At 38.9% G+C, this 17,358-nt stretch overlaps 1 long non-coding RNA gene across 1 annotated transcript; it reads left to right on the top strand.

Annotated features, from left to right (window-relative positions):
• The first annotated feature begins 3,464 nt into the window (after positions 1-3,464).
• LOC129240249 (uncharacterized) lies at positions 3,465-3,858 on the top strand. Its single transcript, XR_008582052.1, has 3 exons — positions 3,465-3,558; positions 3,620-3,723; positions 3,776-3,858. It is a non-coding gene; the product is annotated as an uncharacterized LOC129240249 (long non-coding RNA).
• The last annotated feature ends 13,500 nt before the right edge of the window (positions 3,859-17,358 follow it).

The raw sequence follows: 17,358 nt of genomic DNA, 5'->3' as shown, positions 1-17,358 counted from the left end.
ACTCGTCAAAAACAGTTCTAGAATGTTTTAAACTACTAGATGACGTATCTAAGTGCTACAAGGTGCACCTTATCTGGGTACCAGGCCACAGAAACATTGCAGGAAATTGTAAGGCGGATGAACTCGCAAGAACCGGTACAACGCTCGGTCTCGAACCGGATAAGGCGCTGATACCCATGCCCATAGCCACTTGTAAATTACTTATAGACAGGGAAACCATCAAAAAGGTAAATACAATCTGGCAAAACCTCACAACATGCGAACTAAGCAGACAGACATGGCCGAACTGGAACAGCGGTCGATCGAAGATCTTGCTACGATTCAACAGAGAATCTATAAGAAAAATGATAGGTGTTTTAACTGGTCATTGCTTAATAGGCAGCCACGCTAGAAGGTTAGGACTCCCTTACTTCGATTTCTGTAGAAGCTGTCTTAATACAGAAGAAGAGGAAACAGTCAGACACCTTCTATGTGAGTGTGAAAGCCTAGCTATGAGAAGGCTGCGCACTCTCGATACAGCATTTCTAACCGATGTAGCGGACATAGCCCATCTAAAACTAACGAAGCTCTGCTCGTTTATTAAAGCAACCGGATGGTTTGAAAAGGAACACGTAGAGTAAGGATAAGCTCCAGTGGTATCACAATGGACCTGCTGAAGGTCTAAGTGTGTCTTGCGACAACCACCCTACCTACCTACCTACCTAGTTTTTATCCAATGAATGACAGAACGCTGAATTAAATACATATGTTTCAAAGCATTTAATTGACTATCTTTGACACTTTTTCTTCAGCCTTTAACATCCCACAATCAAAAGCAAACATTTCGTCTCATCCAGATCTTCGTTCGTTTCTTTTTTTACGAAATTTCTTGTAACCTTATCTATAGCAACCATGCACTATGTCCAACTCTGGCACTTAGGCACACCCTGGGACGACAGTTAAAGCAAAACTTCTTACCGAAGCATTCGCTTTAAGTTTTTAGACAATTCTCTGACAAAGAAATGTGACAACAACTTTTTTTTCCTTTCGCGCAGTGTTTTCCGAACAAATGTCAAGGCTCGAATATTCCCTAAGGTGTAACTTTTTCCTTTTCTTTTCAAAGTTATTCACCGATTGCAAAATAACTACAATAGGAGTGACGGTTTCTTTTTTATCTTCATCGAAATAAGTAAATACTTAGACGCGCGAATTTTTCAAAATTTACTTTACTTGTGTACCAATCACCACGATGTTCTCGCAAGTGTTCAGATGCCACTTATTTACATATGTACGTATACATATATGTATGTACGTGTATGTAGAGAAATGGTGCATCGAAATGAACCAAATACATATTGGGAGTTAAGGCGAGAATCAGGTGTTGGGATATTGCGTGAGGAAGCAAACTTTTTGAAAAGGCAGGTAAAGCTGATTGTGTTTGTGTTTGCATTTGTATTCTCTCCCTCTGCATACTCAATGAGTAAATCATTATTTACAACAGGGAAATTTAATTAAAAACTTGCGGTAAGTGATTCCATTGTTCATTTAGATTTTTTTTGGAAAGTGTTGGCGAGGAGGAGATACGTTGTTGCAGGGATTATTTGGTTATAACATACAATTAAATGAACTTAAGAATCTAATTACTGGACTCAAAGCAATCGACATATCTCACATTTCCACATAAATACAAATCTGTGATAACTATCCAAGAGAAAGTTCTCTATTTAAAACAATATATCATAGCAGTGGAATATAGACTTTTCGGTACTTTTATGTATTGAACTTTTCATAAACAAGTACGAGGGTAGTTTGAAAAGTTTAAGCAAAGCCAAAGAATGGCACTACTGGGGCGTATCCAGGTTATGTTTAGTTAGTAGCACCTCTTGGAAGAACACACACCAAGTTGAAGCCTGATCGCTTTATTTCTTTGTGTTTGGCATTCGTTTGAATCGTGGAAGTGGAGTGATTTTGCTTTTCCATCACAGCAACGTACCAGTTCATGCCACAGCGTGAGGGCTCCAACACGTTTCACATCCCCCTATTTCCAGACTTGGCTCCCTCAGACGCTTTGGCCTACTATTTATTCCCAAATTTGAAGAAATGGTTGGCGGGAAAAAGATTTTATTCAAACGAGGAGGTGATTGCAGAAACCAATGTCATCTATTTAGACTTGGACAAATCCTATTACTCGGAAGAGATAACAAACTAGAACAGCGTTGGATGAAGCATATAAAGTATCTAAACTATGGGTCAATGTCGAAAAATAAAAAGATGGTTTACCCCAAACAACTAGTTTTTATGTTTGCACGGACTTTTAGACCGACCCTCGTATGTAATAAAACGAGGCTCTCGGTTAATTTCGTCCGAGGTCTGTCTGTATTCCGTGGAGTCCAGTGGTTTTTTAATGTAAGTCCGGGTATGTCCAGAGAGTGGCTCCTATTTGAAGGTAGTGTCCAGTATCTTGGAGTTCTTAACAGGCGAAATTGGGATATCATCGACTTGCATCTATGATCGGGATTTTACCTCCTTCGTCCAGTTGTAGATAGAGTCATCATGGAGTTTATAGGATGGTGTGTTAGTGCAGTGAAAGAGCGAGAAAAATCGGAGCGATAATGGTTACGTTTGAACTCATTGTCATCAATGTTAGTGCCGCACACCAATAGTGAGCAATCATCAGCGCAATAGATCACGATTTATAGAAGTTGAACAGCAAGGAAGAAAGAATACGCCTCCCCACATAATTCGCGGATCATCTCTGCAATCGTGGTGAGAGAGGGGAGTTCTCGATGTATTCTAGTAGCGTTATGTGTTGAGTAGAAAGCTTTAGACACGGGTTATCTGTGTTTTTATGGCGTCAATTGCTGGGGTCGAATCGTGACAGTCGTTAACGAAACTACAATCGTTCGAACACAAATAACGTGAGTCGATAATCGAATGAACGAGTTGGGATCATAACAGTCGGAAGAAGATGTATCGTAATTGTAATTTTGTTTATCGATTATTTTTCTCATCTTCTTCGTTTTTTTAAGTCACAATAGAATTTGAAGTGTCAAAATAAACCGCAGAAAGTAACGAAAATATAAAAAGTTTAAATGGATCCGAGTATTTTCTTTTATTTAAGTTCCAGCGATGAAGAAAATAATGAAAGAGTTGTGCGAAAACAACTTCGAGACAAAAGCAATCCGCTAGCATTATCAAACAATGCGTAAGTACTTTATATATGACGAAAAATAGGTAATAAAATATCCTTCGCTTACAGGTTTATCCAAAGGTTTCGCTTAAGCAAAGAAGCATTTAATTATGTTTTAAATAACATAAATATAAATTGCCAAGACACAAAAGCTGTTCCGGCGGTGCTCCAACTGGCTGCGTGTCTCAGCCTACTCGCAAGTGGTGGCTATCAGCATGCAATAGGCAATGACTATTTGATAGGAATGTGCCAGAGCACTGTCTCGAAATTAACGATCAATGTTTTGGAAGAAATTGAAGCCAAATTGTGTCCTAAACATATTAAATTTGAGCCAGATGATTCGAGAAGGTGCAAAGAGTGGTTTGTTGAGAACTATCAAATTCCAGGAGGTAAATTCAATCCATGTTTTAGCTGTGAAAAATTTATTTAATGTTCGTTTTTTAATAATAGTGGTTGGATGCATTGATGGCACCCACATTGGACTACAAAAGCCCACGGTCAACGAGCATATGTATTTCAACAGGAAGGGTTTTCATAGCATAAATGCGATGTTGGTGAGTTTTTTAATAAAGAGATGGAATGTTACTTTAAGGTTGTTTCTGTTAGATTTGCGACCACACTACGAAAATTCTCGCAATAAACTGCCAATATGGGGGTGCAGCCCACGACTCATTCATATGGAAGCATTCAAACGAACGAATGGTTATGGAACATCGTTTTTTGCACAATAAGAGTGACAATGCCTGGCTGCTAGGTATGTGTTATACATATATAATTACAATTGATTTAGATTGTGCTAAATTACGTGTTGTTTGTTTTTAATAGGGGACTCTGGATATCCACTTGAGCCGTGCTGCATAACACCGTACAGAAATCCATCGGACGGATCAGGTGAAGCAAGGTTTAATGTAATTCATTCCAAGGCACGGTGCATCATTGAACGAACTAATGGTGTACTGAAAGGTCGGTGGAGAATCCTAGAATACAACAAAAGAGGAAGATATGATCCTATAAAAGTGGCTAGGTTTGCGAATGTGTGTGCAGCGCATCACAACATTTGTATACAATTTAATGTGAGCTTTACAGCAACAAATTCAGAGAGTCAAACCGCATCTGACATAGTGTCTGGATAAGGCCAGTATACTAGAATCGGCCAAACAATCAGAGATCAAATTAAAATCTCGTTGATGAACTCGACATAACCATCTTGTTTTCATATTGTACTATTATGCTTTTGAAGTATAATGCTAACCGACCTAAATAAAATAAAATAACTCGAAACACTAATGGATACTTATTCAAAATCAATTTCATTTAATGCTGTTTTTTACTCCATTTAAAAACGTAAAATTTTGTTAATTTAAACTTGAACAAAACTTCAGGTATAGTTATTTAAAAAGAACTGAAATAAATATTCAAATGCATATATACATATTTACAAAAACCTTAAATAAAACTTAAATATATACGGACTTACAAAAACTTAAATAAAACTTCAATTACATATAAGCTTATTTACATAAAACTTGAATAAAAATTTGGAATATAATGGATTTTAATTCAGAAGGAGGGACACTATTTTTTTTCTTTGACCTTCAATTGGTTTGATTCAATACTCTTTATTTTTAAGTCAATTTCTTTAACAGCTATTATAGCTCGGTGCTTCTCCTCCTTCATCGCCAAAATCCTGCTAGAGACAGCTAGCTGTCGTTCACTTATTTCAAGCTGCCTCTCGTCAATCTCTAATTGCGTCTCCTTAATTTGAAGCAGCCTATCTATTTTCTGCCCCATAGCTTTATGGTGATCTGCTGTCAATTTAATATTTTCTTTCAGCAGCGAAGCTTTATTTGTTGTTCTTCTTCGTGGAGTTGGAACGACTAGACGAGAAGGCGTACAGGAAGCAGGGCTGTTGGAGGAGGAACGACTTGGAACACTCCTGCTTGAGGCCGAGGCACTTGATGCTGGTCTTGAAGCAACTGCGACTGGTGCAGGTTGTGAACTACCGTATGTTTGCACCATGCGGTTTCCTGAAACAGATGCTTCAAGACCAGCAGCTTCAACTATTAGCTCCTCAGCTGGAGTTAAAGCCCTCTGCTGGTAAGGTCCTCCGCCTGTCTGCCTTTTTGAACTTTTGTTGAAGGACAACTTTCTTTTCGCATTATACTTCTGATCTGCGTACACCTAGAAAGAAACTAATAAGTTTCATTTTGATAACATGATTATAATATATGTACTAACTTTTTTCCACAACTTCGCATTTTTTATTGGCGGTCCTTCCGCATTTAACTGCTTGCTGAGCTCTTCCCAAAGTCGGTTGGCAGTCGACCTTCCTTGTGCACAATTCGGCAAGGAATTTTTGGCCAAATCTGTGTGCTCACTCATGAAATGAGCCATTATATCCTTCTGCTTGCTGTTTAATTTATTACAGTTTGTCCTGAAATTATAAAACTTCATTTCAAGTTACACAATTTACATATATTTTAGTTATTCTTACATTTTTCGTTAATGCTTTGAAATTCTGCGCAATTACGTTTATAAAAAACCGATCGAATGACAATTCAACGAACGAGTTGTTCGATTACTCGATGACGTTTGTCATCATACCGAATAACGATAGCGATGACACGTTCACGATAGTTATAATCCGATTTGCGTTCTTTTACGTGACGAATTGCTCGTTCAAGACTGTTACGATTCGGCCCCTGGTGATGCTGTGCACTTTACGGCAGTTATGTAGATGTGCAGTGGGAAAATCCTCTTTGAATGGTCTCAAATGTTGTAGCATCACCAAGCTTACTCCGTCGGTACCAGTAATTTTGGAGGCTTCTGTCATCCCGATTGTCACCTGATTTTCGTGCCCGACGAAATACAATCAACGAATGCCAATGCCACTCTGTTAAAGTATTTCGTCCCGTTCGGCAGGGCATAGTTACGTTGTACCAGAGCATACTCACACCATAGTTTTTGTTTTAAAATTTAAGAATCGTCTTGAATCTCTTGGCCCAAAATGATGGGCAGATGAAAAAACCGACTACAAAATAAGTCATTTAGTAAAACGGTAGGAAAATACTATTGTAGTTCTCAGAAGATTAAGAAAACGCTAAAACTTTGATCCGACTAGGATGTCATTGAATTGGAATGTTAATTTTTTTGTATGCAAATTATTGACAAGGAAATAAAAACTAAAAAAATTTAAGTGTGTGCAATGTCAGTGCTTTTAACCAAGTGGCACTTGAAGAATCGATAATACTAACAAGCTAACAAAAGACTTGTTCCGGGATAACATGAAAGAAATCCAACCAATGAAAACGCATTGTGGATAGTAGTGCGCTCCAGATTGGCAGATATCTCAGTCGGATGATCCCAACGTTTCAGTGGACTCGATGCTGTGTAGATATGCCGCCGTCATTCGGAATAAGGGCTGCGTGGTTAAATAAATCTGTTTACGAAGTTTATAAAGCACTGTCGGCATCATCGGTCCTTATTTCTTTCGAAATGAGGAAGCAGCTGCCGTTACGATGGATGCCGAGCGCTATCAAGTAATGCTGACTGAAGTTTTGTTTTCAAAAACTAATCAGCTAAATATCGACGATATTCAGTGCGCTTAACAATCGATTTATTGCAATATTCAAGTCACCCTTGAGGCCAAACGGCCATATTTATTGAGAAAAGCAGTAAAAAATTGTGCTGATCGAATGAACCAAGTAACTCACAGCTGCGGCCCGAATATTCACAAAATAATTTTTTTTTATTATTTTCCACATTAATCATACATCGGTAATACTGTTGTATCAAGACGTACATTTTTCAACAATTAGTTAGGAAGATTTCTAAATATATTTCATCATGGCTAGTGCCAAGACGAATGCAGCGATTATATTTTAAGATAGCAATTACATCAAGCTCTTAAACACACCCTTTACCATCGGCTTGGCCCAAACGTTTGGAATGTGAGTCAGGTTGGACATGCTTTATATTTACAAATGGACATTCATCAGCAGGGAACAGATAGAATTGTTGCTTGTATATTTTCGTCGAATATACCATTTTGCCCCGGAGACCTAAATGAGTGAATCAATCGAAACATCGAAAGTATCCGAACCGAATTGAGCTCATGCTTTTTACGATATTCGTCATAACATATAACATAATGAATTAAAGAAATATAGTCCGTTTCCTGATAATTTTAATAAAAATGCTTTGTTCGAAGTCACAAAGTCTATTGTGTAGCCTTTCCGAACCTAAAGATCCAGAATCTTTTACAGAATTCTGTCAATGGAAAATAAAAAACATAAATGCGCCCAACAAAAGTTTCTATGTGGTTGTCGATATATGAAACATCAAAATGATATACAAAATTTTTTCAAATAGTGGTTGCCTCTCGGCAGGCAATGGGAAACCTCCGCGGGTATTTCTGCCATGAAAAAGCTCCTCATAAAAAACCATTTGCCGTTCGGAGTCAGCTTAAAGCTGTAGGCCCCTCCATTTGTGGAACAACATCAAGACGCACGCCATAACACATGGCAAAAGTGTACGCGCCAATTATTTATTTATTTATATTTTATTCCTATTATAACGGTAATAAAAGTCGCTGACACAAGAAAAATTTCGGCGACATTACCCTGTTAACGTGGATCCGTAGAAGAATAGTATTTTTCTTAGGTTGACTATTCGGTTAGAGGAAAAAGCGGCAAGCGGTATTCTTCACGTGCGAAAATCGTGAAAGTTGTTAATTTCAGCTCATGCATATCCGAAATTTTAATTTTGACTAAGCTCATCAGTGAATTCAACTGCACCCTAACTTGATTTTTATTCTGAAAAATTAAACTGCAAATTTAATAAATTTCCCTTTTCGCAATATTTTCGTAACACACATCGTAACATTTGTAATTTTGCAAATCAAAGCTGCAGTTTTTGCAATATCCTTTGAAGAGCATTCACGTTTCTTCAATTCTCCCAACCACCTGCAAACGTTACTTTTACATTAATTCATTTCAAATCAATCGACTGCAAACCGCAAAGAATAAAAATTATTTGTTACTTCTTTGCAAACCGTTTTTTCTTGGTGAACCAAATCATTTGGAAAATGAAAATTAATTACTCGAAGAAAGGAAAAGGAAAAGCCAAACAACTCAAAGGCCGTGATTTGTCAAATGGAATACTTAAAAGAATTGAACACACTTTAAAGGAGAAATAATAAATGAAATTGACAGGCCAAGGCGGAGGAGAGATGAAAGCGGCAGCCACATGAAAGGCAAAAGGATACAAAATAAGTGAAATGTCAATTAAAAGTGGGCAAAAAGAGAAGGCGAAATAATGACTTGAAAATAATTACACGTGCACTACAATCAAGAATGCCATATATGTACATACTTCATAAGTATCCGTAGACATACGTATGCACATACACGTGCTAGCAAAAAAATATACTCTTACACATATTTATCATAATACAGAATTATCTAGAGGTAATAGTACAAAATCGAACACTTTATTATTAGTATTAGGCTACTGCGCACTGCAACCAAAGTAGATCTATTGTGTAAAGCCTTCTGAGGTACCCTATATTTTGAGGCTTTTTGGAAGTACAGCAATACCACCAAGGTGCTGTAGCCGTTTTCTCCCTAGTGCAGGACATGTACAAAGAATGTGTTCTGAATTTTCAATGTCCAATTCACAGAATCTGCAGATGATGGTTTCAGAGAGGGCAATTTTGTTTAAGTGATATTTCAGGCTACAGGCCTCTGTCCGGCGTTAGGAGTTGTTTCGCTTGTCGCTGACCGATAGATTTTCACCAGTGTTCAACGAACTTTTTCACCGCCCACCTCCTGAGAATTTCGTTGATGTGACCTTTTGTAAGTCCAGGTTCAAGACCAATTAGGGGCATGTTTATCCCTTTTTTGCTGGTTGGCTCGCTATTTCGTTTCCTTCGTGTCTAGGAACCCAACCTAATAATATTTTTTGAAGCTCCCTAGCATATTAAGAAGGTTCAGGCAGTCATGCCCCATTTTTGAGGTGATTGTAGTTGATAGAAGAGCTTTCAAACCTGCCTGACTATTTGAAAGTATGTAAATGTGAGTTTCTCTCATTTTTCTACGGAGACATTCCCTCACACATATCTCAATGTCAAGCATTTCTGCCTGGAAGATAGTTGGGTGTAGACCCATTGGAATCGATTTTTTAAATTTGGGCCCTGTTCTACGATCTTCTAATTTCGATCCATTGGTGTACCATATCTGGGATACGGGTTAGAAGGTGAAGATAATGGGTTTGGGAGATTATGAGTCTCCCCTGTGAAGAATAGTAGTGTGTCGGAAGTCTTCTAAGATCTTTTGATGTCCTCTCATATCTCTACTTTTTAGGTCGAAGTTGATTAAGTATTCAATACTATTAAAATAATTAATAATTAGGTAGTAAAGCCAGCTGGATTATTTCTTAAGTAGTGTACCTAATCTACCTAAGTCATAATTCGGCAGTTTTGAGGAAAAAAGCACGAAAAATAAAAAATAAAAAACAACCTTATAAATAATACAGTTTATATATAGTCTATTCGGACAGTGGCGATCAACTGTTTTAGACAAACCGACGACAGGTACACACGCTTGAGCCAAACACTCAAGAGTACCAAACAGAAGACAAGACAATAGCTTGTGAGTATCGGGCTAGTGTACATTTTCCGATGTTTCACTTCCTCCTCAATGGCCTGAAAAGGCAGGGAGGAGTGAATACTATCGATGGCGTAAAGACTACTTACGTCCACAGGAGCGGAACTTGGACGTAGGAATCTGTTGTGTCAATTGTCATAAACGCGGTTCCACCTTGAAGATATGCTAATGCGGTCCCTGGGTGGAAATCAGCCGAGGAGGAGGAATGTTATAGTGTTAGTGGGATGATGCCCCACATACCATTGGTGTGACGGCACCTTTGATGATGTTTCTGACATTTTGATTTACACCTCCTGACTAAAAAAACAAAAACAAGGTCGAAGTTGACTCTTAGTTTTAAGGCGTTTGTCTTCTTTTTCAATTAAGATGGGAAGCGGTGGTATGGATTCGGGTACGTCCTTTTGAGATAGGGCGTTGTTGATTGCCTCATATTACGTATTATCGAAAGCTCCTGTTCCTATTCCACCCTTCGTATTTTTTTCGCTTTTTCCTGGCAACTTTCATGGAATGGAGACATAATATTTGAGTGGGCTCATTTGCCTCCCCCTCAAGCTCAGATTTCAGCATTAAAAGATTCTTAGAGTAATTAGAACTTTGTTCTAAGTTGTATTCTTGGATTTCTGTAAATTGTTCTGTGCGGTATGGTAGCACATACATCAAACCTAATGAGACTGTGGTTCGACATTGATGCTTCCCCGGACATATGCCAATTTGAAACTTCTGATAGTACATTTGGACTGCATGAGGTAAGATCAAGTACTTCCTCCCTTATTGCATTTCTAAATGTCGTTAGTTGCTTCGGTTTACTATTGATATCTAAGTAAGAATTGAAGAAGACACTCGCCTTTTGCATTGATGTCTGTGGTGCCCATATCGTGTAATGGGCATTCGCGTAGCATCCAATTATCCAGCGTAGGTGGTTTTCCTGTCAGTACTTGACTAGGGCTAAAAGTTCACTTTTTGGAGTAATTTCTTAATCTCCTGTAAGGTGAGTAGAGGCAAATCGCCACGAGATCGGTGGTAGTGAACAGCGAAATGGGAATGAAAGTTATTTTATTGCTTATGAACACTGGCACTCTAGGGCGATCCTTGTTGGCATAAATCAACTTACCTTAGCATCCTGGAGTCCCTCAACGACTCTGTCACGTACCCATGGTTCTTGTACTAGAGCTATATCCAAGGAAACTCCTTGCTAGTTCAGCCGAGGCTGCCTTTGCGTGATGGAGGTTTAACTAAAGGCATCCGAGTTGCCTTCTGTTGTTGCTTGAGATAGCGTGTGGCATTAGCGTCTATGCTTTTGGCACTGGCTGCATTTTTTCTACCCCTGTTGCTTCCCAGCAAGGCCGCCTTTTCAGCAGAGTGACGTTCGCCTTTTTTAGTCCTGTTAGGACTATGACTTTTCTTGCCGGCATGAAGCGGAAGTCACATTTGTATGCCTTCATCTACCCTTTGGGCACTCATCATTGGTCTAGACTTGGTGGCGTGTGGTGCGTCTTTTTAATCAATGTGGCTGCTCAGCAGTTGGCGTTATGCTCACTGCGGTTACTGCGATCACCGAGATTGAGGTGCAGGGTTGTTCTTTGGTCTGCTGCAATACGGGAGGCTTGGGTATTTCTGGATCAGCATCCTTCTCCGGGTTTTTGGCCTTAGTTCTAAGTTGAACTTTTCTAAATCCATCATTCAACCAGTATTGGTGATTTTTAATCGCTATGGGGGAGATTGGGTCGATTGCGATGGTTGGATCCGTCACCGAACCCTTACGTACTCTTTGTAGTGCCCGTCATTCTTGGACGTTTAGGTCAGAGTTTTGCCCATCCTGGAGGTTGAAGATGTCCTCTGTAGATGTGCTGTCTAGCTATTCCAAGACGATCTTTACTTGCGCATCCTTCCATGGTTTTAGTTTAGGCATTGTTGCATTTAACCAGTTGGTTGTTTCCTCATTGCCACATAAAACAACTACATATATATCCTGGAGGGAAGTTGCAGCTGTTAAAGATTGGCTTAGCATAGCCAGTCTGTTTTTTCCTTATGGTGTTGAAGGTCACGTATTGAATGGCCTTTAATTTATCTGTCGGCGCACTCGCGTATCGGCACCTACGTCACTGTTGACAGTTATAATTTTGAGGTTGTAAAAGACTTCGTTTATTTAGGAACCAGCATTAACACCGATAACAATGTCAGCCTTGAAATCCAACGTAGAATCTCTCTTGCCAACAAGTGCTACTTTGGACTAAGTAGGCAATTGAGCAGTAAAGTCCTTTCTCGTCGAACAAAACTAACACTCTACAAGACTCTCATCATGCCCGTCCTAACGTATGGCGCAGAAGCTTGGACGATGACAACATCCGATGAAGCGACGCTTGGAGTGTTCGAGAGAAAGATTCTGCGTAAGATTTTTGGACCTTTGCACGTTGGCAACGGCGAATATCGTAGACGATGGAACGATGAGCTGTATGAGCTTTACGATGACATAGACATAGCGCAGCGAATAAAGATCCAGCGGCTTCGTTGGTTGGGTCATGTCGTCCGAATGGATACAAACGCTCCGGCTTTGAAAGTATTCGATGCGGTACCAGCTGGTGGTAGCAGAGTAAGAGGAAAGCCTCCTCTGCGTTGGAAAGATCTGGTGGAGAAGGACTTGGCTTCACTTGGTGTGTCCAATTGGCGCCGGTTAGTACGAGAAAGAAACGACTGGCACGCTTTGTTAATCTCGGCCAAAATCGCGTAAGCGGTTATCGCGCCAATTAAGAAGAAGAAGTATCGCTGCCGGAAAGTCAGGCGGTGTGATATCCAGCTTAGTGCTGCATGCTGCGTCCTTGTAGGATATTTTTTCCGTCCCGTCTTTCACCTCTCGGTTAGGCACTGCAGCCTTTGCCCGTTCGGCTTCTGTTGGGACAGTTGTCCTTTCCACTAAGTTAGCTCTTTTGGGAGAGCTTTGTTAAGGTGTGGTGCTGCTGGAGCGCTGATGCTTCAGGTTCATAGGCTACTGAGCAAGTTGTCTCGCTTTCTCTACGGAGTGACCTTGACTCAAGTGGTACCTGGGTCGCTTTCTGGCGGTACCGCTGAGCCGTATCTTCTTCACTTCCGAAAGGTCACCGCTGACCTGGTTTTTAGAAGGCATTGCTGCCTTTTCTTTGTTTCGTTTATTATCATTTGCCTCAAACATAAGTGAGTTCCACGAGTGAAGGGGAATATAGGTCGAGTTGCAACAGTGCCTCGGTGTTGCGGGAAAGCTAATTACAACCAGAGAGCGCCCGGTATCTGGAGGTCGCCAATAAAAGACACACTGACGTAGTGCCATTCATCACTTAGGCACGGTATGAATAAAATCTAACATTATGGGTTTTTTTTCGAGTTTGCCTCCCTTTATCCGGCATTTTCAGTCAAAAGCATGTGCACCTCGTGCAGGCGTAGAATATTACCACAATGGTCGGTCTTTAGGCTTTAGGCAATTACTGCCACTTGCCTCTGTGTGCCCTACCTCTACCATTAGAACCAAAATACACTTCACCCCCGAATCCAACACTTAAACCAAGGAAAGATATATACAAAAAAAATGTTTTCTTATGACTGTTTAGCAATAATCGACAGCTCGTGATTTATTGCTTTAAAACCAAAGAGGAGTGACTGCTTAAAATCATCTATGAAACATGCCTTGCATGGCTAGGGCTAAGGTACTGACTTTGCATGTGAACCGAAAAGTCCAGAATTGGTCAATGAAAGTATAAAATCTTCAAAGACCCTAATAGTACTGTTCACAGGGGCATAAACTATGTTGTTCAATAAGTTTTGCGTTTCGTTAAGAAAAACACAATTCTATGGTTCAAAATACACTTTATTATTCAGTATAATCTTCTTGAATACACTGGAAGGGCTGTAAAATAACGTCCACAGCTGTTATGACCTCATCATTTGATGGAAAACGCTTCCCACGCATGAATTTTTTTAGGTCTGGAAACAGATTGAAGTGGCTAAGGGCAGAATTTGGGAAATAAGATGCATGCTCCAACAATTCGAACTTTATGGATTTTAGCCATTGTCAAAATGTTCTTGTGACGCAGAGCATTGCCCTGATGAAATATAATTTTTTTCTTTTGCAAACTGGGTTTTGTTTTCACGTATTTTTTCCTTCAGTTGGGATAAAAGGTTACAATAATATTCAGAATTTATTATTATTATTTATTTATTAATTTATAATTTTAATTATAATTTAATATGTTTATAGCACTAGCTACCAGGGCTATCGGCTATCAGAATTTATTAATTTGCCAAATTGCAAGTAATCTATAAACAAAATTTCTTTCGCACCCCACAAAACTGATGGTAACAACTTCTTGGCCAATTCCTGACACGAACTCGTCTCGGAGCTGAAGAACCTGGTTCACACCACTCTTTTGCCTCTTATTTTGATTTAGTATCACGGTGATAGACCCAAGTCTCATCCATAGAGATGAATCGATACTCGAAATCCACTTTATACGTTCGCTTAATGTTTGCTGAGAGAGACGCATTCGAAGGTGTTTTTGTTCCATTGATAGCGAATGCGGCATCCATTGTGCACAGATTTCTAAAACCCGATAATTCAGTCGAAATATTGCTTACACTGGCCAATGAGATTCCTACGGCTTCTGTTAAATCTCCTTCAGTCACTCGACTCCTTATACACTTTCACCATTCGTCCATAAACTTCCTTTGCTTTTAAATCTTAATACTTTCCATTGTGGAAAATACTGTGGTACCAAATGATTTCTAATTAAAGAATGAATTGACAGATTTAAATGAGACTTCACGTACGTTCATAAGAAAAGTGTACCAACATAAAAAAAATTAGCTAGTAGCGAATCCAAAAATTATTGAACAACCTAATATTACTATACATTCTTTTCAGTCACCCAGTGTGTGAATATTTTTAAGATGCGCCACTGTAACCGAAAATGTATGCATGTCATGTTCTTTATTTGAAAAAGATAAATATATATATATATGTATATACAATGGGTACTTACGAGTATAACTAACATTTTTATTATAACATTTTCTGCATTTTTAATTCAAAGTATTTTGGTTCAAGTGTATTATTACAAAAATGGAAACAATAAATTCAACAGTGTAGTTATGAAAATTAATTTAAAGTCATTTCCCTACACTTGAGACAGCAGAATAAATATTTATACAAAGCTTTATAATCACAGCCATTTAAGATATTTATAATATTAGATACATCTAACGTCTTTTCGCAAAAGTTTTTTATTCTTAGATTGTTTTTTATTCTTAGATTTATTTATAAGATTGTCTAAAATCGAGGGTATGAACGCAGACAAAGACTCAGAACTAAAAGCAGTAAGAGGCTTCATATTTAACATTAGCGAATGTCCTTCCACTTTTTTACCCAATGAGCGCCGAGGCGCACACTCTCCTCAGCAAGAATGCGGGGAAGCCTGTGACTTAGCATAATAAAACACCGCAAGGCAAGGTACTTATATGTATATGTGCTCGGAGTGTATGTAGACATGGCGGAACAAAATCTGTTTCGATGTGAATCATATAGTTCGGAGTACTTGGCGGCAAAAAAAATTATTTTTTTTAATAAAGAAACGTAGAAGTATCTCAACTGAGTCGTATTCGTCGACACCCCAAACTTGCGCCCCATAAAACATGATCGTCCTTGAGCACGCATCATGGCAGCATGCCCAGATATTTATAATCGTTAACTTCCAATTATAAGAAGAAAGAATTTTGCTACGCTCTCTAAACACCAAGTCGTTTCGACTTGGTCAAATTAACTTTAAGACCCCATTGAAAGCTATAATCGCGGATTGCATTGATCATATCCTGCAATTCACTCGGAGACTCGGCAAGAAGCACTAAGCCCTCGGCGTACGTTAAAAGTTTGATATGAGGATTAGCTACTTTAACTTCAGCAGGTAAGAAATCGGTTAAATCATTTAAATACAGAGAGAACAGGGTTGGGCTTAGGAGACAAACTTGTCTTACACCTTGATTTGCGTAAAAAAGGGGGGAAGTTCGTCAAGGAGCCAAATGTGATTTGAAGTGTCTTCGTATAACAGTTTTAATATTTCTATTATATGGGTCGAGAGGCCATATGCTGCTAGTTTATAAAAAAGCATATCTCCCGAGATAGTATCGAATGCACATGGCGAATTCCGTGCCAGCTGCAAAGGAGCTATATTGGTTGCAATTAAGATTTGGAGCGCCCTTAGATTTAGTCACTCTACAATTTTGAACGCTAGTTGATATTAGAAAGTCTTTCAAAGAGTAGGCTACGAAGTGCTGCACGAATATAGTACATGGGATATAGAACCCACATTTTGAGTGACAAGACTAATCACACTTCATTGATTCTTTACTGGTTCTTCGGTAGGTATCATACCATTGCCGATATTACCCAATTGGAAGGAGGAAAACAAAATATCTGTCACTGCTAGACTTGGGCTAAAATGCACATTATTATACTATTATACATTTCTTTGGATGTTTCGCAGACTTGGGCTAAAGAGACATTCAGAACTTTCAATATATATGTACATAGATAGAATTAGGTGAATCAAAGGGATTCTATTTTGGACTTTGTAGAAAATTGAAAATAATAAAAGCTCACTCTACAAGTTTTTGATGTTACCTATTATTTTATATGGCGCAGAAAGCTGGATGATATTTGTGAAAGTTTCGTCAGGAAAAGAATGTGCGTAAGCTAGGCGGTGGGTATATGTTCGTGATTATGTTATGACCAATGCGGAGACGCTGATTAGGCTGGTAATGACTTGTCGGAATGAATGAAGGTTGCTTAGAGAACCTGGGCGCATGCTCCAGTAATGTACAAGTCACATAGTGATTAGGTTCATGGAAGGTATGGCTGAAGTCCACGAACACTTCCGTCAGCCTGAATCGCCTCCAGTACTGCCTTTTTAATTGGCTGTTTTTTGTCGCTATGCCTTAATCGTAATAAAGCGATTATTTTGTGGACTCTCGAAAATATAGCCTATTTCCAGCATTTTGTAGGGTATATAATATTTTGGGCATTATTACTCGTCGAAACTCTTCAGACATCAAATTTCCCCTCCTGGTGGAGGCGGCTGATGCTTTCCTTGATTTTTGGAATTTTACACCATCACCACCTGAGACATTATCTGCCCACTTCTCCGCTTACTTGTGCTTTTTCGCCCTCTCTCTTTCGCCTCGATGCGTAGGTATCAGATGATTATTCGGTCTTCGAGATGATTATTCGGTCGGCTCGGTTTCGACCGAGGCTATATTTTTATTTGTATAAAAATATAAATATAACTAAAAGTATAGAATTAAAAAAGGTAATACCTGTTTAATATTTTTAAATACATAACCGGAATAGGTCTACCGAAAAAGTGAGGTAAAGTTCATCAGACATCATTTCATGATCATTAAATCAGCCTGTAGGCTTAAAGTTTTCAATTCACTATTGCAAATAAAGATTTTTTTTTTAATTGCGACAACCTTCCACAAATGAGCGATATGTATGGAAATAAATAG

Source organism: Anastrepha obliqua, chromosome 3 (assembly GCF_027943255.1).
Source record: "Anastrepha obliqua isolate idAnaObli1 chromosome 3, idAnaObli1_1.0, whole genome shotgun sequence".
Taxonomy (NCBI): Eukaryota; Metazoa; Arthropoda; class Insecta; order Diptera; family Tephritidae; genus Anastrepha; species Anastrepha obliqua.
Note: the sequence above shows the minus strand (reverse complement) of the source record. Positions and strands in the feature narration are given on the sequence as shown.